The sequence below is a fragment of the Scyliorhinus torazame genome, chromosome 23 (genome assembly GCF_047496885.1).
Source record: "Scyliorhinus torazame isolate Kashiwa2021f chromosome 23, sScyTor2.1, whole genome shotgun sequence".
Taxonomy (NCBI): domain Eukaryota; kingdom Metazoa; phylum Chordata; class Chondrichthyes; order Carcharhiniformes; family Scyliorhinidae; genus Scyliorhinus; species Scyliorhinus torazame.
The window spans coordinates 39556183-39581234 of NC_092729.1; the positions used below are offsets into that span (position 1 = coordinate 39556183).

The following is a 25052-nucleotide window of genomic DNA, read 5'->3' on the forward strand; positions in this document are numbered from 1 at the left end:
AGGCCATCTGGCCGCTCGAGCAGCTCCGCCATTCAATTAGATCGTGGGTGATCTTTTTGTGGACTCATCTCCACTTACCCTCCCGCTCACCATAAACCTTAATTCCTTTACTGTTCAAAGATATATCTATCTTTGTCTTAAAAACAGATTCAACGAGGCAGCAATAACTGCTTTACTGGGCAGGGATTTCCACAGATTCACAACCCTTCGGGTGAAGGAGTTCCTCCTAAACTCAGTCTTAAATCTGCTGTCCCATATTTTTAGGCTATGCCTTCTAGTCCGAGATTCACTCAGCAGTGAAAACAACCTCCCTGCATCTATCCTATCTATTCCCGTCATTTGTTTCCAGAAGGTCCCACCTCATTCTTCCAAATTCCAATCAGTATAGTCACAGTCTACTCAGTCTCTCGTCAAAAGACAAGCGTTTCAACTCCGGAATAAACCTGCTGAATCTCCTCTGCACCCCTCCAGTGTCAGCACATCCTTTCTCAAGGATGGACACCAAAACTGTGCACAGTAGTCCAGGTGTGGCCTCACCAGCACCTTGAACAGCTGCAACATAACCTTACTGTTCTTTAAATTCCATCCCTTTGGCAATGAACGACAACATATCATTTGCCGCCTTAATCACCTGCTGAACCTGCAAGCTAACATTTTGCGATTCATGCACATGGAAACCCAGGTCCCTCTGCACAGCAGCAAGCTGACATTTTTTACCATTTAAATCATAGTCCATTTTGCTTTATTCCTACCAAAATAGATTGACTCACATTTACCAAACATGTACTCCACCTGCCAGATCCTTACCTACTGACTTAAACTATCTACAACCTTCTGCAGACATTCAGTGTCCTGTAAACTTTGCTCCAACACTCATCTTAGTGACATCTGCGAACTTTGACACGTTACAATTGGTCCCAAACTCCAAATTATCTATGTAAATTGTAAACAATTGCGATCTCAACACTGATCCACGAGGAACACAACTAGCCAATGATCACCAACAAGACAAAAACTGTTTTCCCCACTCTTTGCTTTCTTTCAGTTAACCAATCCTCTATATATTCTACTGTATTACCCGTAACAATTTACACCTTTAACTGATGTAGCAGCCTTTCGTGCGGTACCTTGTCGAATGTCTTCTGGAAATTCAGATTCCTCACATCCGCGAGTTCCCCTTTGTCTACCGAGCTAGTAATGTCCTCATAGAATTCCAGACAACTAGTGAAGCATGACCGTCCTTTCATGAACCCATGCTGCGTCTGCCTATTGGGACACATTCGATCCAGATGTCTCGGTATTTCTTCCTTGATGATAAATTCTAGCATTTCCCCCACTACAGAAGTTAAACTAACTGGCCTTTTGTCTCCCTCCTTTTTAAATCAGTGGCGTCACATTTGCTGTTTTCCAATCTGCCAGAATCACCCCAGATTCCAGCGACATTTGGTAAACTATCACGAGTGCATTTGCTATTTCCGCCGCCATCTCTTTTAGTTCCCTGGGATGCATTCCATCATGGCCAGGAGACTTGTGTACCTGTAGCCCCAATAGCTTACCCAACACTATCTCATTAGTAATAATGATCGTTTCTAGGTCCGTACCTGCCATAGCCTCCTTGCCTTTAATTATTGGCATGCTGTTTGTGGCTTATACTGTGAAGACCGACACAAAATATTCGTTCACTCCATCGCCATTTCCTCAATTCCCATTATTAAATCCCGTTCTCATACTCGAAAGGAACAATGTTGACCCTAGCCACTCCTTTTCATTTATATTCTCAGCTACTTTAGTCTCTTAATCTATCTTCCTTTTCTTTATTTATTTTTTCGTGGCTTTCTATTGACTTGCAAAGGTTTCCAAATGATCTAGTTTCCCACTAATCTTTGCCACTTTGTTTAGATTTTTATTCACGTTTTCCCTTCGATATCCATGGCTGATTATCCCTTTTCCTCCACTCCTTCAATTTCACTGCAACATACCTTTGCGGAGCACTATGAATAAACTCTGAATGTACTCCACGTTTCGTCAATTGTCCAACCATGAAGTCTTTGCTCCCAGTCTACATTAGCCAACTCCTCCCTCAGTGTCGTCTCCTTTGCTTAAGCAGATGAAGCTGCAATAGGATTTTAGCTTCTTACCCTCCATCTGTATTTTAAATTCAACCATACTGTGACCGCTCCTTCCGAAAGGATGTCTACCTGTGAGATCTTTAATTATTCACCAGATCCGTCGGTGAGGCAGAATCCGAGACAGTTTAAATAACGTGAAGGAAGATCATTATTGAGGCCAAAGTTTGCAAGAAAATTTAGACGGAAATATAGAAGCAAAGGTCGGAAAAAATTGGACATGAATATTAAAACCATTGAAAATTTCATAGGCAGCGACCTAGGAGAAACAGCAATTGAACAAGTGATATTTAAATGATGTCGCTATAGAACTAGGAGACAACGTTGCAGAATAACGATCATTTTTACAAACTACCTGTTAACTGGGAGACACAGTTACAGAGTAAGGATCATGTGTGCACACTGCCTGTTAACCAGGAGATACAGTTACAGAACAAACGTCATGTGTGTCAGCTCCCTGTGGAACTGGCGGGCCCAGTTACAGAACAAGAGTACTGTAAGGAAGCTTGCTTGAGAATTTGGTGACAGTTACATGAAATATATTACGTGCATACACCTCTGGGTGACTGAGAAACACGGTTACAGATTAATGGTCATGTACATAAGCTCGCTGGAGAACTAAGACTCACATTTACAGCATGAGGATTATGCATACGAGCTCACTAGTTGAACTCGGAGACACAGTTCCAGAATAAGGGTCATGTTCATTGCTAGCACGGGTACTCGTCATTTCAGGAATCTGCAATGTTCCCAACTCCTTCCTTAAAACCCCTGGAATGGGAAGGGCCTATTCCTTGGTATCTGTCACATTCCAACACTAGTAATTTCTCCAATAGTGATGCGCAGACTGTGTGAATTTTAATAAATCCCTGCTCCTGTTTAATAATATTGTCCTTGAGACCTCTGGCATGCCAACCTCTTCCTCTATTGTAAATATTGAAAGCAATCCATCCTTCAGCATATCTGTCACCACCTTCTTTTAATTGAAGACAGCCCCATTATAAGTTTAAAAGGGCCCAATTATCTTCTAACTTTTCTCATTTTCCTTAAAAATTGTAAATGTTTCCTGTGATGCCGATGTTTTCACTTGCGAGGTTGCTTTCAGGCACCGTTTTTGTGGATTTTATTAGCTGTTTGGTCAGCCTTTCTAGTTGTGGGCATCTTGCAGTCATGTCTCTGTCATGTCTGCCATGTTGTGACAGCCAAGTTGACTTTTTGGCTGAGATAATTCAATCTGTTCTTTACACTCTGTGTGCCTGTATAAGGAAGACTATTTATACCATAAACTGTACACTGTCCTTCTGCTCTCATGTCTCACTCAAATACCTACTCCGCATCGCGATATATCCACCCGTATCTGTGGACACTCACCGGTCAATCTGGATAGGGGAGACGCAGTCTCAGGGGCCGCCACTGAAGACTGAAACGAGGTGAACAATATTTATCTCAGAGGATTTTGGATCTTTTGAATTCTGTTTTCCCAAACCCTGTGGATATTCAGCCGCTGAGGGTATTCTCTTTGACACTCTGTCTCTGTAACTGAGGCAGCTGTGTCAAATTGTAGACGTATCTTACAGATTTTAACATTTGGCAAATGTTGCTCCTGATATTCTGAGTGTATTCCCCTATTGAACATCGATCCCTGGAGTGAGGGAGGCTCCTAGTTAATTTAAACAATATGAAGAAAGATAATTTTTTAGACCTAATTTTGGAAGACAATTCAGTGGAATATAGGTAATATAAGGTCGGAAATAATTAAGACATAAATAAGAGTTATGGAATACGAGATCCGAGTCATGTATATATGATTACATATGGTTACAAAAAATGGGACATGAATATAACCTAGCTGAGGAACTAAGAGACACGTAACATAAGAAGGGTGATGTGGGGAGAGGGATGAGATCCAGGTGGAGGAGTCCAGGAGGTAGAGTTACAGGATCCTCAGCCCATGTCCATCTCCAAAAAGTTCGACATTCTTTCCACCTGATTGGGTGGAATCGGGGACTGGAGAGAGGATGACCAAATTGACCATGGTACAGGGATCGGTTAAAGTGTGTGTGGGGAGCGGGGCGGCGGAGAAAGAAATGGAGGCGTCATCGGGGAGAGTACAGTTACCGGCATTGGTATTAGTTACTGGAACCAAGATCGATAATCTCGCAGGTTCTGGTGCTGTCTGGGGCAGGGGTTTGGCCATCTCATCTGGGGTGAAGACGAACAAAGAAAGGTTCAGCACATGAACAGGCCCTTCAGCTCTACAAGCCTGAGCTGACCAATGTACCCCACCCTTCCCCAGACACATCATTCCTCAAGTCGTTCTCTGTGGTAAATGCTGATGCAAAGTACTCATTCAGTACCTCTCCGATTTCCTCTGGTTCCAAGCAGATATTCCCTCCGCTGTCCTTCACTTGGCCAACCCTTTACCTGGCTCATCTCTTGCTCATTATATATGTCTAATAGACTTGGGCTTTTATTTAATCCTGTTTGCCGATGACGTTTTTCATGACCCTTTAAGCCCTGACTCCTAGCGTATGTTCCTTCCTGGTTTCTTTATATTCCTCACAGGCTTTGTGTGTTCCCAGCCATCCAGCCCTTACACATGCTTCATTTTACTTTGGACCTGGCTCACAATATCCCTCATTATCCAAGGTTCCCAAAACTTGTCCTTCTTATTCTTCCTCACAGGATCATCCCGGTCCTGACTTCCTTTCAACTGACATTAGAAACCGTTCCACATGCTAGATGTTGATATACTCCCAAATATTCCCCCCCCCCCCCCCCACGTCTCCCAATCTGGACTGTTCAGTTCCTGCCGAATATTGTTATAATCAGCTTTCCACCAAATTAGCACCTTCACCCGAGGACAACTCTTATCTTTGTCTAACAGTACCTTAAAACAAAATAGATTATGGTCACTCTTTATGAAATGTTCACCAACAGAAATGTCGAAAGTTTGGCCGTGGTCATTCCGCTGTGCCAGACCCAGTGCGAACCCTTTCCTAGTTGGACTATCTACATATTGTTTCAAGATGCCCACATGGATGCTCCGTACAAGTTCTATAGATCCAAACCCCTGGAAATAAATGCGTCCCAGTCAACCGGGCAGCACGGTAGCATTGTGGATAGCACAATTGCTTCACAGCTCCAGGGTCCCAGGTTCGATTCCGGCTTGGGTCACTGTCTGTGCGGAGTCTGCACATCCTCCCCGTGAGTGCGTGGGTTTCCTCCGGGGGCTCCGGTTTCCTCCCACAGCCCAAAGATGTGCAGGTTAGGTGGACTGGCCATGTTAAATTGTCCTTAGTGTCCAGAATTGCCCTTAGTATTGGGTGGGGTTACTGGGTTATGGGATAAAAACTCCAAGTTTTTATTTAAAAATATGTTTTGTTAAGAATTTTTCAACAAAATTTTCACCCATATAACCACCCCCCCCCCCCTAACAGAAAGAAAAGAAAAGTCACCGAGCAAGACATACACATATCAAATCGACATAATACAGAACTTTGTACATTCGATTCCTCCCGCACAGATTAACTTTCCTGAACATTTATGTATTTTCTTGCTCAAGTGCCCCCAGGAAAACCCCCTTCCCCGTCCAGCCTTCCCCCCACCCCCCCGAAAGAGATGTCCCCCCTCCCCCGGGTTGCTGCTGCTGCTGCTGCTAACCGATCTTCATCTAACGCTCCGCGAGATAGTCTAGGAACGGTTGCCACCGCCTGGAGAACCCCTGCACTGACCCTCTCAAGGCAAACTTTATCCTCTCCAACTTGATAAACCCTGCCATGTCATTTATCCAGGCTTCCACACTGGGGGGCTTCGCATCTTTCCACACTAACAAGATCCTCCGCCGGGCTACCAGGGACGCAAAGGCCAGAATGCCGGCCTCTTTCGCCTCCTGCGCACCCGGCTCGTCCGCCACTCCAAATAGTGCTAGCCCCCAACTTGGCTTGACCTGGACTTTCACCACCTTAGATATAGTTCTCGCAACCCCCCTCCAGAACCCATCCAGTGCCGGGCGCGACCCGAACATATGGGCGTGGTTTAGAAACTCCAAGTTAAAGGAGAAGGTAGAAGCGCAGGTTAATGGAGAAGACTTTAATTTAATTAAAGGGGCCGAGGCCTCCAGAAAGGATAGTAAAATTTCCAGAACACCTAGTACAACAGGAGAAGGTGGCAGGAATCCAACTTCAGCTAAAGCAAAAGAGGGGACAAATATGATAACAGAGTGGGGCGGTGGTGGCGGTCTATTCTGGAATGAGGGGGTTGCACCTGAATGCGCGCATTATACGAAACAAGGTGAATAAGATGGTCGCGCAAATTGAAATTTGGCCGGTACGATGTTGGGGGCATCACAGACTCGTGGCAGCAAGGGGATCAGGGCTGGCATTTAAATGGCCAATGATATATGCCCTCCAGAAAGGACACGCAGCTGGGACGAGGGAGCGTGGTTGCATTGTTAGTAAGGAAATGAATTCAATTTATAGTCAGAAGCGATATAGGGTTGGAAGGCAGAGAATCTGCGTGGGTAGAGTTGAGGAGCAGAAAGGGGAAAAAGCCTGATGGGAGTTAGGTACAGACCCCCAGACAGTAGTCGGGATGTGGGACAGAGATAAAGAAAGGAATATAAGAAAGGCATCATGAAATACACAAAGATGATGTTCCACTGTGAGTCAATGGGAATCAGGGGGAAAACTCTCCGCTGGTTGGAGTCATACCTGGCAGAAGGTACGATGGTTGGACATCGCTGCAGGAGTTCCTCAGGATATTGCCGGGGGCCCAACCATCTACAGCTGTATTGTGCGGGTGGGTTTAAACTAATCTGGCAGGGGTGGGAATCAGGACAGTACGCCAGCAAGTGTAGAGACTGGGGATGAGCATGGTACCAGGGTCAGCCAGGATAACAGGAAGTGTAGGCTGAGGGAGGTCGAACTCAGTGGGCCTGGAGGTCTGGAGTGTATCTGCTTCAATGCACGGAGTACAACAAGTAAGACAGATAGCATACAAGCAAACCTCCCAGTCAGGATATTGGTGCCCCTCTAGTTCAGTTGTAACCTGCCCTTCTTGTAAGGCCTCGCCTTCCGTGGAAGACATCCCAGTGATCAAACAAATTGAAGCCCTCCCTTCTACACTAGTTCTTTAGCCACGTGTTCATCTGCACTATATCGCTGTTGCTAGCCTTGCGAGTACATGGCACCTGGAGTATTCCTGAGATTACTACCCTAGAGGATTTGCTTTTTAATATTGTACCGAGCTGCGTAAATTGCAGTTACAGGACCTCGCTACTGCTTCTCCTATGTCATTGGTGCCAATGTGGGCAATGACCTCTGTCTGATTTCCTCCCGTTTGAAGATGCTCTGTAGCCGCTCAGAGACATCCAGGACCTTGGCATCAGGGAGGCAAACTACCAACCTGGAGTCCTTTCGCGGCCACAGAAGCGCCTTTCAGACGGGCAGCAAAGTGGCTGCAGTCTTGAAGGGCCGAAGGGCCTGCTCTTGTGCTGTAATTTGCTTTGCTCTTCTTTTCCTTCATTGTGACGTGATGCATTTTAACAAAAGTGCGAGGCAGGGACGACACGGAAATAATGTCTCCGGTCTGAAGAGTGCAGGGATACAGTGTCCGGACCTACATGTGGATAGGCATCTGAAGATGGCCTTACACAACGCGACAGGGTCTAAGATACAGATGTGCTTCACAAAAAAGGACGTTCGTCCAAATTCAGGGGTTTTGATGAACATTTTTACAGGCACTGTGTCTGTATATGCACTCTAAGCACAGCTTCATTTCGGAGGGAGAGGCTGTCAGCAAGAGGAACACATCATGTGGAACACTAGCGAGGTACACTGCTGTCCCCTTTAGATTTTTAAACTAAACAGCTGTGTGGATCTGGCTTTGCTCAAGGCGACATTCATGGAAATAAGGCAGCATTAAGGAAAACAGTTTCCAATGATATCACCAGGAAGCAGACACGCCCGCTAGTGGGATTATAAAAGCAGCAACACTCCGCGATTAGATAGAGAGCAGATCTACACCAGCATTCTGACCGTACCTCTGACAGACCCCAGTGAAGATGCAGAAAGCGCTGTTCCTGGTGCTTGTACTTCTCGTGCTGACTCAGAGCAATCCTACTGGAGCGAGACCAGGTATTATGGAAGGAAGTAAGAATCTCTGAACGTTCTCCAACACTAAAGCTGCTGGGGTTCATGCAGATTAATTTTAAATCGATTGTATTTGCTTTGAATGCAATGGTTTGATAGGTTAAGAGATGTGGATTGTGAGATTCTAAAACAAACTGAAGAATTCAGGATAAACAATCTCCATTGGTAAATCTCTGATATTTTAGTCACTATCGGAGTGTTTCGCGGGGCTTGTTGGTTTTGTGAGCTGGTCCACACGGATCAATAATGAAACCACAGGTTACTGGGCGGGGCACGTTGCTGGGTCATAGTGGGATCATTGATCCGGATAGCAAACTCTTGTCATTGTCCTTATTGCAGAATTCAGTTACTGTTCCTGGTCACTGACACTGCTACAGATTGTGAGAGTGTGGACTGTGTGTGAGGACAGGATCAGCATCTCCATCAGCCATTTCTCCCCATTTAATTTTCACTGTACTTCGGTACAGGAGGTAGAGGGAGGTAGTGAGTTTGTACAGACTAGGAGGAGGGAGGGAGTGTGTTGATGTAGACCAGGAGGTAGAGGGACGGAGTGACTTTGTGCAGACCAGGAGGTTGAGGGTGTGAATTTGTAAAGACCAGGAGGTGGAGGGAGTGAGTTTATACAGACCAGGAGCTGGAGGGTGTGAGTTTGTACAGACCAGGAGGTGGAGGGAGTCAGTTTGTGCAGACCAGGAGTTGGAGGGAGGGAGTTTCTACAGAACAGGAGGTGGAGGGAGGGAGTTTGTACTGACCAGGAGGTGGAGGTAGGGAGTTTGTACAGACCAGGAGGTGGAGGGAGGGAGTTTTTACAGACCAGGAGGTGGAGGGAGTGAATTTGTACAGACCAGGAGGTGGAGGGAGGGAGTGAGTTTGTACAGACCAGGAGGTGGAGGGAGATAGTTTGTACAGACCAGGAGGTGGAGGGAGTGAGTATGTGAAGACCAGGAGGTGGAGGGAGTGAGGGAGTTTGTACAGACCAGGAAGTGGAGGGAGTGAGTTTGTACAGACCAGGAGGTTGAGGGAGTGAGGGAGTTTGTACAGACCAGGAAGTGGAGGGAGAGAGTTTGTACAGACCAGGAGGTTGAGGGAGTGACTTTGTACAGACCAGGAGGTGGAGGGCGTGAGTTTGTACAGACCAGGAGGTGGAGGGAGTGAGTATGTGAAGACCAGGAGGTGGAGGGAGTGAGGGAGTTTGTACAGACCAGGAAGTGGAGGGAGTGAGTTTGTACAGACCAGGAGGTTGAGGGAGTGAGTTTGTACAGACCAGGAGGTGGAGGGAGGGAGTTGGCACAGTCCAGGAGGTGGAGGGAGTGAGTTATGTACAGACCAGGAGGTGGAGGGAGTACGTTTGTGTAGACCAGGAGTTGGAGGGAGGGAGGGAGTTTGTACAGACCAGGAGGTGGAGGGAGGGAGTTTGTCAAGACCAGGAGGTGGAGGGAGGGAAGGAGTTTGTACAGACCAGGAGGTGGAGGGAGTGAGTTTGTAAACACCAGGAGGTGGAGGCAGCGAGTGTGTTTGTCCAGACCAGGAGGTGGAGGGAGGGAGTTTGTACGGACCAGGAGGTGGAGGGATAGAGGGAGTTTGTACAGACCCAGAGGTGGAGGGAGGGAGTTTGTACAGATCAGGAGGTGGAGGGAGTGAGTTTGTACAGATCAGGATGTGGAGGGAGTGAGTTTGTACAGACCAGGAGGTGGAGGGAGTGAGTTTGTACAGACCAGGAGGTGGAGGGAGGGAGTTTGTACTGACCAGGAGGTGGAGGTAGGGAGTTTGTACAGACCAGGAGGTGGAGGGAGGGAGTTTTTACAGACCAGGAGGTGGAGGGAGTGAATTTGTACAGACCAGAAGGTGGAGGGAGGGAGTGAGTTTGTACAGACCAGGAGGTGGAGGGAGGTAGTTTGTACAGACCAGGAGGTGGAGGGAGTGAGTTTGTAAACACCAGGAGGTGGAGGGAGTGAATTTGTACAGACCAGAAGGTGGAGGGAGGGAGTGAGTTTGTACAGACCAGGAGGTGGAGTGAGGGAGTTTGTACAGACCAGGAGGTGGAGGGAGGGAGTTTGTACAGACCAGGATGTAGAGGGAGTGAGTTTGTACAGACCAGGAGGTGGAGGGTGTGAGTTGTACTGACCAGGAGGTGGAGGGAGGGGGTTTGTACAGACAAGGAGGTGGAGGGAGGGAGTTTGTACAGACCAGAGGGTGGAGGGAGTGCGTTTGTACAGACCAGGATGTAGAGGGAGTGAGTTTGTACAGACCAGGAGTTGGACGGTGTGCGTTTGTACAGAGCAGGATTTGGAGGGAGGGCGTGTGTTTGTCCAGCCCAGTAGGTGGAGGGAATGTGTTTGTACAGACCAGGAGGTGGAGGGAATGTGTTTGTACAGACCAGGAGGTGGAGGGAGGGAGGGAGTTTGTACAGACCAGGAGGTGGATGGAGGAAGTGAGTTTGTACAAACCAGGAGGTGGTGGGAGGGAGTGAGCTTGCACAGACGAGGAGGAGGGGGGAGTGAGATTGTACAGACCAGGAGGTGGAGGGAGTGAGTTTGTGCAGACCAGGAGGTGGAATGAGTGAGTTTGTACAGACCAGGAGGTGGTGGGAGGGAGTTTGTACAGACCAGGAGGTGGAGGGTGTGAGTTTGTACAGACGAAGAGGTGGAGGGAGGGAGGCTATTTGTACAGATCAGGAGGTGGAGGGTGTAAGTATGTACAGACCAGGAGGTGGAGGAAGCAAGTCTATTTGTACAGACCAGGAGGAGGAGGGAGGGAGTGAGTCTGTACAGATCAGGAGGTGGAGGGAGTGAGATTGTACACACCAGAAGGTGGAGGGAGGGAGTTTGTGCAGACCAGGAGGTGGAGGGTGTGAGTTTGTACAGACCAAGAGGTGGAGGGATTGAGTGAGCTTGTCCGGACCAGGAGGAGGAGGGAGTATATCTGTACAGACCTGGAGGTGGAGGGAGGGAAGTGGTTTGTACAGACTAGGAGGTGGAGGGAGGGAGTGTGTTTGTCCAGACCAGGAGGTGGAGGGAGGGAGTTTGTACAGACCAGGAGGTGCAGGGAGGGAGTGAGTTTGTACAGACCAGGAGGTGGAGGGAGGGAGTTTGTCCAGACCAGGAGGTGGAGGGAGTGAGTTTGTACAGACCAGGATGTGGAGGGAGCGAGTTTGTACAGACCAGGAGGTGGAGGGTGTGAGTTTTTACAGAACAGGAGGTGGTGGGAGGGAGTTTGTACAGACCAGGAGGTGGAGGGAGGGAGTTTGTACAGACCAGGAGGTGGAGGGAGGGAGTTTGTACAGACCAGGATGTGGAGGAAGGGAGTTTGTACAGACCAGGAGGTGGAGGGAGGGAGTTTGTACAGACCAGGAGGTGGAGGGAGCGAGTTTGTACAGACCAGGAGGTGGAGGGAGGGAGATTGTACAGACCAGGAGGTGGAGAGAGTGAGTATGTGAAGACCTGGAGGTGGAGGGAGTGAGGGAGTTTGTACAGACCAGGAAGTTGAGGGAGTGACTTTGTACAGACCAGGAGGTGGAGCGAGAGAGTTTGTACAGACCAGGAGGTGGAGCGAGAGAGTTTGTACAGACCAGGAGGTGGCGGAAGTGAGTTTGTGCAGACCAGGAGGTGGAGGGAGTGAGTTTGTGCAGACCTGGAGGTGGACGGAGTGAGTTTGTACAGACCAGGATGTGGAGCGAGTGAGTTTGTGCAGACCAGGAGGTGGAGGGAGCGAGTTTGTGCAGACCAGGAGGTGGACGGAGTGAGTTTGTACAGACCAGGATGTGGAGGGAGTGAGTTTGTGCAGACCAGGAGGTGGAGTGAGTGAGTTTGTACAGACCAGGAGGTGCAGGGTGTGAGTTTGTACAGATCAGGAGCTGGAGGGAGTGAGTTTGTGCAGACCAGGAGGTGGACAGAGTTAGTTTGTACAGACCAGGAGCTGGAGGGAGTGAGTTTGTGCAGACCAGGAGGTGGACAGAGTTAGTTTGTACAGACCAGGAGGTGGAGGGTGTGAGTTTGTGCAGGCCAGGAGGTGGAGTGAGTGAGTTTGTACAGACCATGAAGTGGAGGGAGGGAGTCTATTAGTACAGACCAGGAGGTGGAGGGAGGGAGTGAGTTTGTACCGACCAGGAGTTGGAGGGAATGTGTTTGTCCAGAACAGGAGGTGGAGGGAGGGAGGGAGTTTGTACAGACCAGGACGTGGATGGAGGAAGTGAGTTTGTACAGACCAGAAGGTGGTGGGAGGGAGTGAGTTTGTACAGACGAGGAGGAGGGGGGAGTGAGATTGTACAGACCAGGAGGTGGAGGGAGAGAGTTTGTGCAGACCCGGAGGTGGAGTGAGTGAGTTTGTACAGACCAGGAGGTGGTGGGAGGGAGTTTTTACCGACCAGGAGGTGGAGGGAATGAGTTTGTACAGACGAAGAGGTGGAGGGAGGGAGTTTGTACAGACCAGGAGGTGGAGGGAGTGAATTTGTACAGACCAGGAAGTGGAGGGAGGGAGTGAGTTTGTCCAGACCAGGAGGTGGAGGGAGGTAGTTTGTACACACCAGGAGGTGGAGGGAGGGAGTTTGTGCAGACCAGGAGGTGGTGGGGGTGAGTATGTGAAGACCAGGATGTGGAGGGAGTGAGGGAGTTTGTACAGACCAGGAGGTGGTGGGGGTGAGTTTGTACAGACCAGGAGGTTGAGGGAGTGACTTTGTACAGACCAGGAGGTGGAGGGAGTGAGTAAGTTTGTACAGACCAGGAGGTGGAGGGAGTGAATTTGTACAGACCGTGAGGTGGAGGGAGTGAGTTTGTGAAGACCACGAGTGGAGGGAGTGAGTGAGTTTGTACAGACCAGGAGTTGGAGGGTGTGCGTTTTTACAGAGCAGGATGTGGAGGGAGGGCATGTGTTTGTCCAGACCAGGATGTGGAGGGAATGTGTTTGTACAGACCAGGAGGTGGAGGGAGGGCGGGAGTTTGTACAGACCAGGCGGTGGATGGAGAAAGTGAGTTTGTACAGACCAGGAGGCGGTGGGAGGGAGTCAGTTTGTACAGATGAGGAGGAGGGGGAGTGAGATTGTACAGACCAGGAGGTGGATGGAGGAAGTGAGTTTGTACAGACCAGGAGGTGGAGGGCGTGAGTTTGTACAGACGAGGAGGAGAGGGAGTGAGATTGTACAGACCAGGAGGTGGAGGGAGGGAGTTTGTACAGACCAGGATGTGGAGGGTGTGAGTTTGTACAGACCAGGAGGTGGAGTGAGTGAGTTTGTACAGACGAGGATGTGGAGGGAGTGAGTTTGTACAGACAGGAGGTGGAGGGTGTGAGTTTGTACAGACCAGGATGTGGAGGGAGTGAGTTTGTACAGACCAGGCGGTGGATGGAGAAAGTGAGTTTGTACAGACCAGGAGGTGGTGGGTGTGAGTTTGTCCAGACCAGGAGGTGGAGGGAGTGAGTTTGTACAGACCAGGAGGTGGACGGAGTGAGTTTGTACAGACCAGGAGGTGGAGGGAGTGAGTTTGTGCAGACCAGGAGGTGGAGGGAGTGAGTTTGTACAGACCAGCAGGTGGAGGGAGGGAGGGAGTTTGTACAGACCAGGAGGTGGAGGGAGTGTGTTTGTACAGACCAGCAGGTGGAGGGAGGGAATGAGTTTGTTCCGACCAGGAGGTGGGGAGACGGAGTGGGTTTATACAAGTCTGGGAGTGGGAGGCTGTAAACTGTGGAATATTATTATATACAACAAACCTAATGTTGCTGCTTTGTGCCGAGTGTGTCCCTGTCAGGCTGAGAGATTCTGCTTTCTGTTTTCTCATTGTTCTCCATCAGGCTGAACAACCCGTAATTAATTCCTTCATCATGTTTTCTTTTACTCTTAGACGGTTATAAATCAAAAACTCCGATGTTGGAGGCCAGAATCAGTGATCCGTCAGTCACTGAGAAGATTGCACGTGACTTTCTCCCTTCCCAAAACGATGATGGGTCAAATTCGGATTGAAGGGAAAGATGAATGATCCAGTGAGGGGCGCCCATCAACCCGGGATCTCCATGTTCTCTCTGAATGGAAGCTTCTTTCCTGGACAACAGGCTAATTTATTACTTCACTCCTCTAACACCTGACCTTGTATTCCTGCTGTCTGGATAATGGCCTGTAATCAGAAATAAAACTTACTGCATTGGTCACTGCTTCGTGTCTTGTTAACCCTCAGAATCAGGCTGTCTGTAGCGAAGGTGTCCGGTTTGAATTGAGGCTGGGAACAGATGTGTACATTCCAGATAAAGGGGAGGGGAGGTCGATGCAAATGGTCTGAGATAAGATAGGGGGCCACAATATCAGCTCTCTGACCACTTACATGTGAGGATGTCTCAAGTACTGGGCTATGGAGAACGAGCTGGGGGTCTGGAAGTGATAGAAGGTAACCATGGAAATGGTTCTGGAGCTCGGCAATTGATTCAGAAAATAGGGGAGGGATTTAGTGGGTGAGTAAGAGGATGGTGAAGTGATTCAGAGGATGGTGCAGGAGATCAGAGTGTGGAGGAAATGTTCAGTGGGTGCTGAGGTTTGCTTTCATTTTTCAGGGCACCCCGGATGTTTTCAGAACACCACAAAAGTTTTCCCGGAACCGTTAACGGTTTCTCGGTGCCGCGAACTGCATTGAGGCGCCATGGAGGGGTTCAAGGCACGGTGAAGTGTTTCTGAACGCCATGGAGTGTTTCAGAACACAGTTACGGGTTTCTAGGTGCCATGGAACTGTTCGGAACACCGTGAAGCGTCTCCAGGCGCCATGGAGGGGTTCAGGGCACCTTGCAAGGTTTCTAGGCGCCATGGAGGGGTTCACGGATGAAGGGTCTCTAGTCGCCATGGAGGGGTTCACGGATGAAGGGTCTCTAGTCGCCATGGAGGGGTTCACGGATGAAGGGTCTCTAGTCGCCATGGAGGGGTTCACGGATGAAGGGTCTCTAGTCGCCATGGAGGGGTTCCGGACACAGTCCGGGGTTGTCGGTTACCGTAAAGGATATTCGAGGACTGTGAAAGATTTTAGCGCAAGGAATGAAATTCCTGCTGGAGGGGAAGGAGTTTTCTGCGTCACAGATGGATTGATCTTGCTACAAGATATTTGAACGGTCGGAGGGAGAAGAATAGTGAGGGGAATTTCCAGTGAGTGCAGATGGTGCTGGGAAACGTTTCAGTGGATAGGAAAGCGGTGGTGACGGGGGTCAAGGGAACTTAAATAATTTCAATGGGTGGGGAGGGAATGAGCGGCTAAGGAAGATTTTCAGTGTGTTTAGAAAGGATTCGGAGAGATGGGAATGACTGTCACTGGGTGCGGAAGGCAAAGAGAGGATGGGGAGGAGATTCGGTAAGCGACAAAAGGTATCAGGAATAGATGTAGAGGGGAGGCGGTGGCGTAGTGGTATTTCCATTGGACGAGTTAACCAAAGACTCAGAGACCCTAAGCACTGCTCTGGGGACGCAGGTTCAAGTCCCACCATGGCAGATGGTGACATTTGAATTCAGTGAAAGTTTGATGGTGACCATGAAACAATTGTCGTAAAAACCCATCTGGTTCACAAATGTCCTTTCGGGAGGAAATCTGCCGCCTTTACCTGGTCCGGCCGACATGTGACGTCAGACCCACAGCTATGTTGTTGACTCTTAACAATCCATTTCGGATTGGCAGAAAATTCTGGCACAGACTGCGACGCCCACATCCCATGAACGAATTTTTAAAAGGTCCTTTGAATGAGTGTCCTACATGAAGCTAACATTAGAAACATATCCTTTTAAAAAATAGTTTATTTAACCTGTGTCCTGAATTTAACAGAGACTATTTAAGCCGTGTACAATATTAAATACAAACTACTTAAACAATGTGAGGTCATTAGAACATTTTCGTACATTAAATAGACCAATTAAACCGTTTCCGACAGAAAACCGCGTTGATTTAAATACCGTTCTGCATTCAAAAGAGAGTATTGAAAAAGTGTCCTCCTTTCAACAGAGGAAACTAAAATAGTGCCCTGGACCTACATTAAATGTAGAACATTTAAATAGTGACCTCCAGTCAACACAGATTATTTAAAAAGGTTCCTACGTTAAAGAGCCGATTTAAATAGTACTCTCCACGCAAAAATGGCCATTTAAACAGTTTCTTGTATTAAACAGAGACCATTTGAACAGTATACACACAAAAATCAAAGATAATTAAAACAATGTCCAACATTAAACAGGGACCATTAAAACATTATACACAAGAAAACAGCTATTAAGGCAGAGAAAGAGCAGGAAGGCAATGCAGGTGTCCCCTGCGGTCATCTCCCTCCAAAACAGGGTATCAGAGCGGGGCTTGATCTCCCAACTAGGGGAGGGGAAGCCTTCCAGCCCGTCAATCTCGCCTCCGTGCCATCGACTCGGTGAAAGACGTCCCGTTTCCGACCCCCCGTATACAACGCCAGGTGAGTCGGTGGCCAAGGCTCCAGATCGCTACCAAGACCCCCTGACATGGCGTTAAAGAGGGGATCAGGGATCTGACAAGTTTAGAGCAAAACCAGAAGGCATGATACCCCGCACCTCAAAACTAACATATGCACATATCCCCCACCCCTGAGGAAAATACCACTCATCCTTGCCCTGGTCAAGGCCGCCCTGTGCACCATCTTCAACCGGATCAAGATGAGCTGAGTGCAGGGGAAGAACATAAGAACTAGGAACAGGAGTAGGCCATCTGGCCCCTCGAGCCTGCTCCGACATTTAATGAGATCATGGCTGATCTTTGTGGACTCAGCTCCACTCTCCGGCCCGTACACCAGATCCCCGAATCCCTTTATTCTTTAGAACACCAGACGCTGCGACAACGAATGAACGGACATCGCGCAACAATTACCAGGCAGGGATGTTCCCTTCCAGTCGGGGAACACTTCAGCAGTCAAGGGCATTCAGCCTCTGATCTCCGGGTAAGCGTTCTCCAAGGCGGCCTTCAGGACCCGCGACAACGCAGAATCGCCGAGCAGAAACTTATAGCCAAGTTCCGCACACATGAGTGCGGCCTCAACCGGGACCTGGGATTCATGTCGCATTACATTCATCCCCCACCATCTGGCCTGCAAAATCCTACCAACTGTCCTGGCTTGATTTCATAGAATTTCATAGATTTCATAGAATTTACAGTGCAGAAGGAGGCCATTCGGCCCATCGAGTCTGCACCGGCTCTTGGAAAGAGCACCCTACCCAAGGTCAACACCTCCATCTCATCCCCATAACCCAGTAACCCCACTCAACACTATGGGCAATTTTGGACACTAAGGGCAATTTATCATGGGCAATCCACCTAACCTGCACATCTTTGGACTGTGGGAGGAAACCGGAGCACCCGGAGGAAACCCACGCAGACACGGGGAGAACGTGCAGACTCCGCACAGACAGTGACCCAAGCCTGGAATCGAACCTGGGACCCTGGAGCTGTGAAGCAATTGGGCTAACCACCATGCTACCGTGCTGCCCTAATTGATACAATTCACACCTCTTTAACCTGGGGTTACCCCATCTCTGGATCTGTAAAGATTTAATCACCTGCTAATGCTCGCATTCCTAGCATTGTTTGGCATATTTGAATTTGTCTATATGTGTGTTTCTGGAACAGACCTCTTCATTCACCTGAGGAAGGAGCAGCGCTCCGAAAGCTAGTGACATCGAAACAAACCTGTTGGACTTTAACCTGGTGCTGTAAGACTTCATACTATGAAAATAGGAGACACAGTTACATTGTGTGGGCAATGTAAATACACAAGATTTTTAACTTGGAGACACAGCTGCCGCACGGGTCAATAAGTGAAGCTTGTTGGGAAATAGTAGAAACAGTTACAGACTGTGGCTATATTTCCAAGTCAGGGTGGTGAGTGACTTGGAGGGAAATCACCCGGTAGTGGGGTTCCTAGATATCTGAATTTTGCCCAGACCCTGCTCCTGTTTCAATAATATGTCTCCTCGTATCGCTGGCATTTTGAACTCTTCCTCTCTTGTAAATACTGAAACACAGTCATTAAAAAGCACGTTTGTCATTTCCTTATTTTAATGGACAAATGCACCATCAACTGTTAACAAGGGACGACCTTCCATGTGACCACTCGCATTTTCATAATTAATTACAAAAGCTCCCGATGATGATTTTAGTATTGCGAGTTTATTTTCATGCTCCATTTATTTGTATTTTACTCTTGCTTTGTCACCATTTACAACTGTGACAATCTTGCATTCATGATTCTGTCATGGCTGCCATCTTGTAACCCGCAAGCTAGATTTTGTGGCTGGAGTCATTTAATCTATTATTTATACTCAGGATATGTACAAACAAGATTAATAATACAGGAAGCTAGACACAGTTTTTCTGCTCTAATTTTGTTTGTTAACTATTGCTATTTCAGTCACTTATCCACGTTTTTGTACAGACACTAACCCGGGTACTGGAAGATACAGTCTCGAAATAATTGGCAGCAACTGACGCCTGTAAAAAGGGGCATATTATTTATTTCAGAGGTTTTGGGATGTTCTGAATTCTCTACCCCAGAACGCTGTGAATTTTCAGCTGCAGAGGATATTATCTTTAAAAGGCTGTCTCTGTGAATGAGGCTGCTGTGTCAACTTGCAAATATACCTTCTAGATTTGAATTATTTGCAAGAGTTGCTGGTGATCTTCTGAGTGTATTTCCCTTTTGGACATCGGGGTCAGGGTGAGGGAAGCTCAGACTAAGTTTAAATAACATTAAGAAATATAATTTTTGGACCTAATTTTGGATGACAACTTAGAGGAAACGATATAACCAAAGTTATGAAATAATTGAAAATAAATATAATACTTCCATAAAAATACAAAGCCATAGAACTTGGAGACACTGCAATAGAACACATGTTCTATTCAATAGACATTAATCAGAGCTAGCTGCGGAAATGGGGCACACAGTTACAGAATTATAGCTCAGGTATATAAGCTCGCTGGTGAACTGGGAGACACAGTTACAGAAAAGGGCCATGAATTTAAGCTCTCTGGGTAAGTGGCGAGCCAACTTAAAGAATAACGCTGTTGTATGTCAGCATAGGAACTGCCAATTCATGCTGCAGTTGTTTCCAACCTATGTGTGGCCGCACTTGAATCATTGAGCACGATTTTTGTCCACAGAAGGATGGGGAGGCTTTGAGAGAGGGTGCAGAGGAGGTTTACCAGCATGTTGTCTGGTCTGCCGGGTGTTAGCTATGGGAAAAGGCTGAAAACACCCGGACTGTTTTTACCAGAACGCCGGAGGTTGATGAATAAGGCTGGAGAATATCAGTATAAAAAGTCATCTTTCATTTTTTTGGAACCGATGTAAGGCATAAAATATTTTGAGGTGCGTGCAGAGAGTAGATGAGCAGGCACTCTACTGTTGGGTGGAGGAGTCAGGCACCAGGAGGATTTATGGTCAGTGGGGAAAAGTTTAGAGGAGATGTGCGAGACAGGTTTTATTAGTTTGGGTGGTGATTGCCAGGAACGCATTATCAGATTAGTTTGTCGAAGCAGATATATTAACGGTGTTCAAAGGTGTTAACGACAAATACATGGATAAGATGGATATAGAGGGATACGGCGCCAGGAAGTACTAAGTGTGGTATTGTAGCCATCTGGGATGGCCACTTCCCGATTACAAAATGGACACTTTGTAAGGATTGCAGGGAAAATGGACAATACTGAGAAAACAAGCAGGTTCAGGGTTTGTCTGTTGATTTGAGCCGCAGCTCCCAGACAAGACCAAAAACTGTAGTCCATTAGCATACTAATGGCCCATCTCAGGGATCGAAAGAGTAACATTTGAGTAACCGATACTAAGGCAGACACCCCGGCGCCAGAGGAGACCAGAACAAAGCAGGCCAACGGCCACCTAGGACACGCCCAGCAATCAGGGCACCCACCTCTTTATTGGATGAAATCGATAGGAACCATCGAGAAACGGCCCAATTGATTGGGGCCAAGTTCAAGGCTCGCCCAAAAAAGCGTGCAGCCCCTTCACAGAGAGCGAGGGAGGCACAGAGAGCGAGGGACACACAGAGCGAGGGGCACACAGAGAGCGAGGGACGCACAGAGAGCGAGGGACGCACAGAGAGCGAGGGAAACACAGAGAGCGAGGGACACACAGAGCGAGGGGCACACAGAGAGCGAGGGACGCACAGAGCGAGGGCCACACACACAGAGCGAGGGACACACAGAGAGAGAGGGACACACACCGAGAGCGAGGGACAACACAGAGAGAGCGAGGGACACACAGAGAGCGAGGGAGGCACAGAGAGCGAGGGACACACAGAGCGAGGGGCACACAGAGAGCGAGGGACGCACAGAGCGAGGGACACACACACAGAGCGAGGGACACACAGAGAGCGAGGGACACACACCGTGTGCGAGGGACACACAGAGAGAGCGAGGGCCACACAGAGAGGGAGGGAGACACAGAGAGCGAGGGACACACAGAGAGAGAGGGACACACACAGAGCGAGGGACACACAGAGCGAGGGGCACACAGAGAGCGAGGGACGCACAGAGCGAGGGACACACACACAGAGCGAGGGACGCACAGAGAGCGAGGGACGCACAGAGCGAGGGACACACACAGAGAGCGAGGGACACACAAAGAGCGAGGGACACACAGAGAGCGAGGGACACACAGAGCGAGGGGCACACACACAGAGCGAGGGACAGACAGGGACCGAGAGACACACAGAGAGCGAGGGACACAGAGAGCGAGGGACACACACAGAGAGCGAGGGACACACAGAGAGCGAGGGGCACACAGAGAGCGAGGGACGCACAGAGAGCGAGGGACGCACAGAGCGAGGGACACACACAGAGAGCGAGGGACACACAAAGAGCGAGGGACACACAGAGAGCGAGGGACACACAGAGCGACGGACACACACAGAGAGCGAGGGACACACAGAGAGCGAGGGACATACAGAGAGCGAGGGACACACAGAGAGCGAGGGACACACAGAGAGCGAGGGACACACAGAGCGAGGGACACACACAGAGAGCGAGGGACACACAGAGAGCGAGGGACACACAGAGGGAGGGACACACACACAGAGCGAGGGACACACACAGAGAGCGAGGGACACACACAGAGCGAGGGATACACACAGAGAACGAGGGACACACAGAGAGCGATGGACACACAGAGAGCGAGGGACACACAGAGAGCGAGGGTCACACAGAGAGTGAGGGACACACAGAGCTTATATACATGACCCTTATTCTATAGCTGGCTCCTTGTCATTCTGTAACTTTGTCTCCTAGTTCCCCAGCTAACTTACGTACATGACCCTTACTCTGTACCTGTATCGCCTAGTTCCCCAGCTAACTTACATAGGTAAGGTTTACTCTGTAACTGTGTCTGCTAGTTCCCATCTACCTTTTATACAAGACCCTTATTCTGTGCCTGTCGTGCCTCGTTTCCCAGCTAGTTTATATACAGGACCCTCATTTTGTACTCGTGTCTCCCATTCCCCAGCTAGCATGTTTAACTAACCCTTATTATGTACCCGTGACTCCCAATTTCCCCATTTGCGTATATACATGACCCTTAGTGTGTACCTATGTCCCCTAGTGTCTCTATGTTCTCCAGCGACCATGAATACGTGGCACTTATTCTGAAACTGTCACCCAGTTCCCCAGCGAACTTACATACATACTCTTATTCTGCAACTGTGTCTCACAGTCCCGCAGCTAGCTTATAGAGATGAAACACGCGATGTTAACTGTGCCTCCAAGTTCATAGAATTCACAGTGCAGAGGGAGACCATTTGGCCCATCGAGCCTGCACAGGCCGTTAGAAAAATCACCCTACTTTAAGTCCACCTTCTCCCCGCAACCCAGTAACCCCACCCAAACCTTTTTGGACATAATGGGCAATTTAGCATGGCCACTCCACCTAACCTGCACATCCCCGGACCGTGGGAGAAAGCCGAAGCTCCCGGAGGAAACCCACGCAGACGTTGGGAGAACATGCAGACTCCGCACAGACAGTGACCGAAGCCAGGAATCGACCCTGTGACCCTGGCGTGTGAAGCAACAGTGCTAACCAATGTGTTCCTGTGCCACCCACTGACAGTGCGACCAAGTGACACTTACGCTCAGTAATAACCTGCTCGCTGACCCCCAGTTCGGTTCTACAGCAAGTGAATATGCATAACTCTTATTGTGTAACGGTGTCTCCCAATTCACCATTGTGCTTATACGCCTTACACATGTTCTATAACTGCGACCCTGAGTTCTCCGGCTAGCTTATATATATGACGCTGATTTTGTAACTGTGTCTCCCGCTGCCCAGATAGCTCATATACATGACCCTTATTCTGTAACTATATATCCTGGTTCCCCAGCTAGTGATATCCATGGTCCTTATTTTGTAACTGTCCAGACAGTTGCTGAGGGAGATTTTATACGACCCTCATTGTGTATCAGTGTCTCCTAGTTCCCCAGATAGCTAGGTACACATGACCCTTATTCTCTAACTGTCTCTTCCAGTTCAACAGCGAGCTAATATACATGTCCCATTTCCGTAACTGTGTCTCCTAGTTTCACAGCTAGTTACCATACATAACTCTAATTCTGTAACTTTGTCTCCTCGTTCTGCAGGTAGCTTCCTCTACATGTCCAGTGTTCTGTTACTGTGTCTCCGCCGTCTCCAGCGCGAATGTATACATGACTCTCACTGCAACTGTCACCCTGTTCCCCAGCCAACGTACATGCATACTCTTATTCTGTAATAGTGTCTCACAGTACGCCAGGTAACAAACTTGTATAAAACTCATGCTGGAACTGTGCCTCCGAGTACTCCAGCGAGCTTATGTACATGACCATTACTCTGTAACGGTGTCTCTTAGTTCAACAGAGAGCGAGGGAAACACAGAAAGCGAGGGACACACAGAGCGAGGGGCACACAGAGAGCGAGGGACGCACAGAGCGAGGGACACACACACAGACCGAGGGACACACAGAGAGCGAGGGACACACACCGAGAGCGAGGGACACACAGAGAGAGCGAGGGACACACAGAGAGCGCGGGAGGCACAGAGAGCGAGGGACACACAGAGCGAGAGGCACACAGAGAGCGAGGGACGCACAGAGCGAGGGACACACACAGAGCGAGGGACACACAGAGAGCGAGGGACACACACCGAGAGCGAGGGACACACAGAGAGAGCGAGGGACAAACACAGAGAGCGAGGGACGCACAGAGAGCTCGGGACACACAGAGCGAGGGGCACACAGAGAGCGAGGGACGCACAGAGCGAGGGACACACAGAGAGCGAGGGACACACAGAGAGCGAGGGACACAGAGAGAGAGAGGGACACACACAGAGCGAGGGACACACAGAGCGAGGGGCACACAGAGAGCGAGGGACGCACAGAGCGAGGGACACACACATAGAGCGAGGGACGCACAGAGAGCGAGGGACGCACAGAGCGAGGGACACACACAGAGCGAGGGACACACAAAGAGCGAGGGACACACACAGAGCGAGGGACACACAGAGCGAGGGGAACATACACAGAGCCAGGGACAGACAGGGACCGAGAGACACACAGAGAGCGAGGGACTCACAGAGCGAGGGACACACACAGAGAGCGAGGGACACACAGAGAGCGAGGGGCACACAGAGAGCGAGGGACACACACAGAGAGCGAGGGGCACACAGAGAGCGAGGGACGCACAGAGAGCGAGGGACGCACAGAGCGAGGGACACACACGCAGAGCGAGGGACACACAAAGAGCGAGGGACACACAGAGAGCGAGGGACACACAGAGCGACGGACACACACAGAGAGCGAGGGACACACAGAGAGCGAGGGACATACAGAGAGCGAGGGACACACAGAGAGCGAGGGACACACAGAGAGCGAGGGACACATAGAGCGAGGGACACACACAGAGAGCGAGGGACACACAGAGAGCGAGGGACACACAGAGGGAGGGACACACACAGAGAGCGAGGGACACACACAGAGAGCGAGGGACACACACAGAGCGAGGGATACACACAGAGAACGAGGGACACACAGAGAGCGATGGACACACAGAGAGCGAGGGACAAACAAAGAGCGAGGGTCACACAGAGAGCGAGGGACACACAGAGCTTATACACATGACCCTTATTCTATAGCTGGCTCCTTGTCATTCTGTAACTTTGTCTCCTAGTTCCCCAGCTAACGTACGTACATGACCCTTACTCTGTACCTGTATCGCCTAGTTCCCCAGTTAACTTACATAGGTACGGTTTACTCTGTAACTGTGTCTGCTAGTTCCCATCTACCTTTTATACAAGACCCTTATTCTGTGCCTGTCGTGCCTCGTTTCCCAGCTAGTTTATATACAGGGCCCTCATTTTGTACTCGTGTCTCCCATTCCCCAGCTAGCATGTTTAACTAACCCTTATTATGGACCCGTGACTCCCAATTTCCCCATTTGCATATATACATGACCCTTAGTGTGTACCTATGTCCCCTAGTGTCTCTATGTTCTCCAGCGACCATGAATACGTGGCACTTATTCTGAAACTGTCACCCAGTTCCCCAGCGAACTTACATACATACTCTTATTCTGCAACTGTGTCTCACAGTCCCGCAGCTAGCTTATAGAGATGAAACACGCGATGTTAACTGTGCCTCCAAGTTCATAGAATTCACAGTGCAGAGGGAGACCATTTGGCCCATCGAGCCTGCGCAGGCCGTTAGAAAAATCACCCTACTTTAAGTACCCCTTCTCCCCGCAACCCAGTAACCCCACCCAAACCTTTTTG

At 49.1% G+C, this 25052-nt stretch overlaps 1 long non-coding RNA gene across 1 annotated transcript; it reads left to right on the forward strand.

The window, feature by feature from the left end:
- Positions 1-7616: 7616 nt before the first annotated feature.
- Positions 7617-14411, forward strand: LOC140399590 (uncharacterized). Its single transcript, XR_011937742.1, has 2 exons — positions 7617-8263; positions 14110-14411. It is a non-coding gene; the product is annotated as an uncharacterized lncRNA (long non-coding RNA).
- The last annotated feature ends 10641 nt before the right edge of the window (positions 14412-25052 follow it).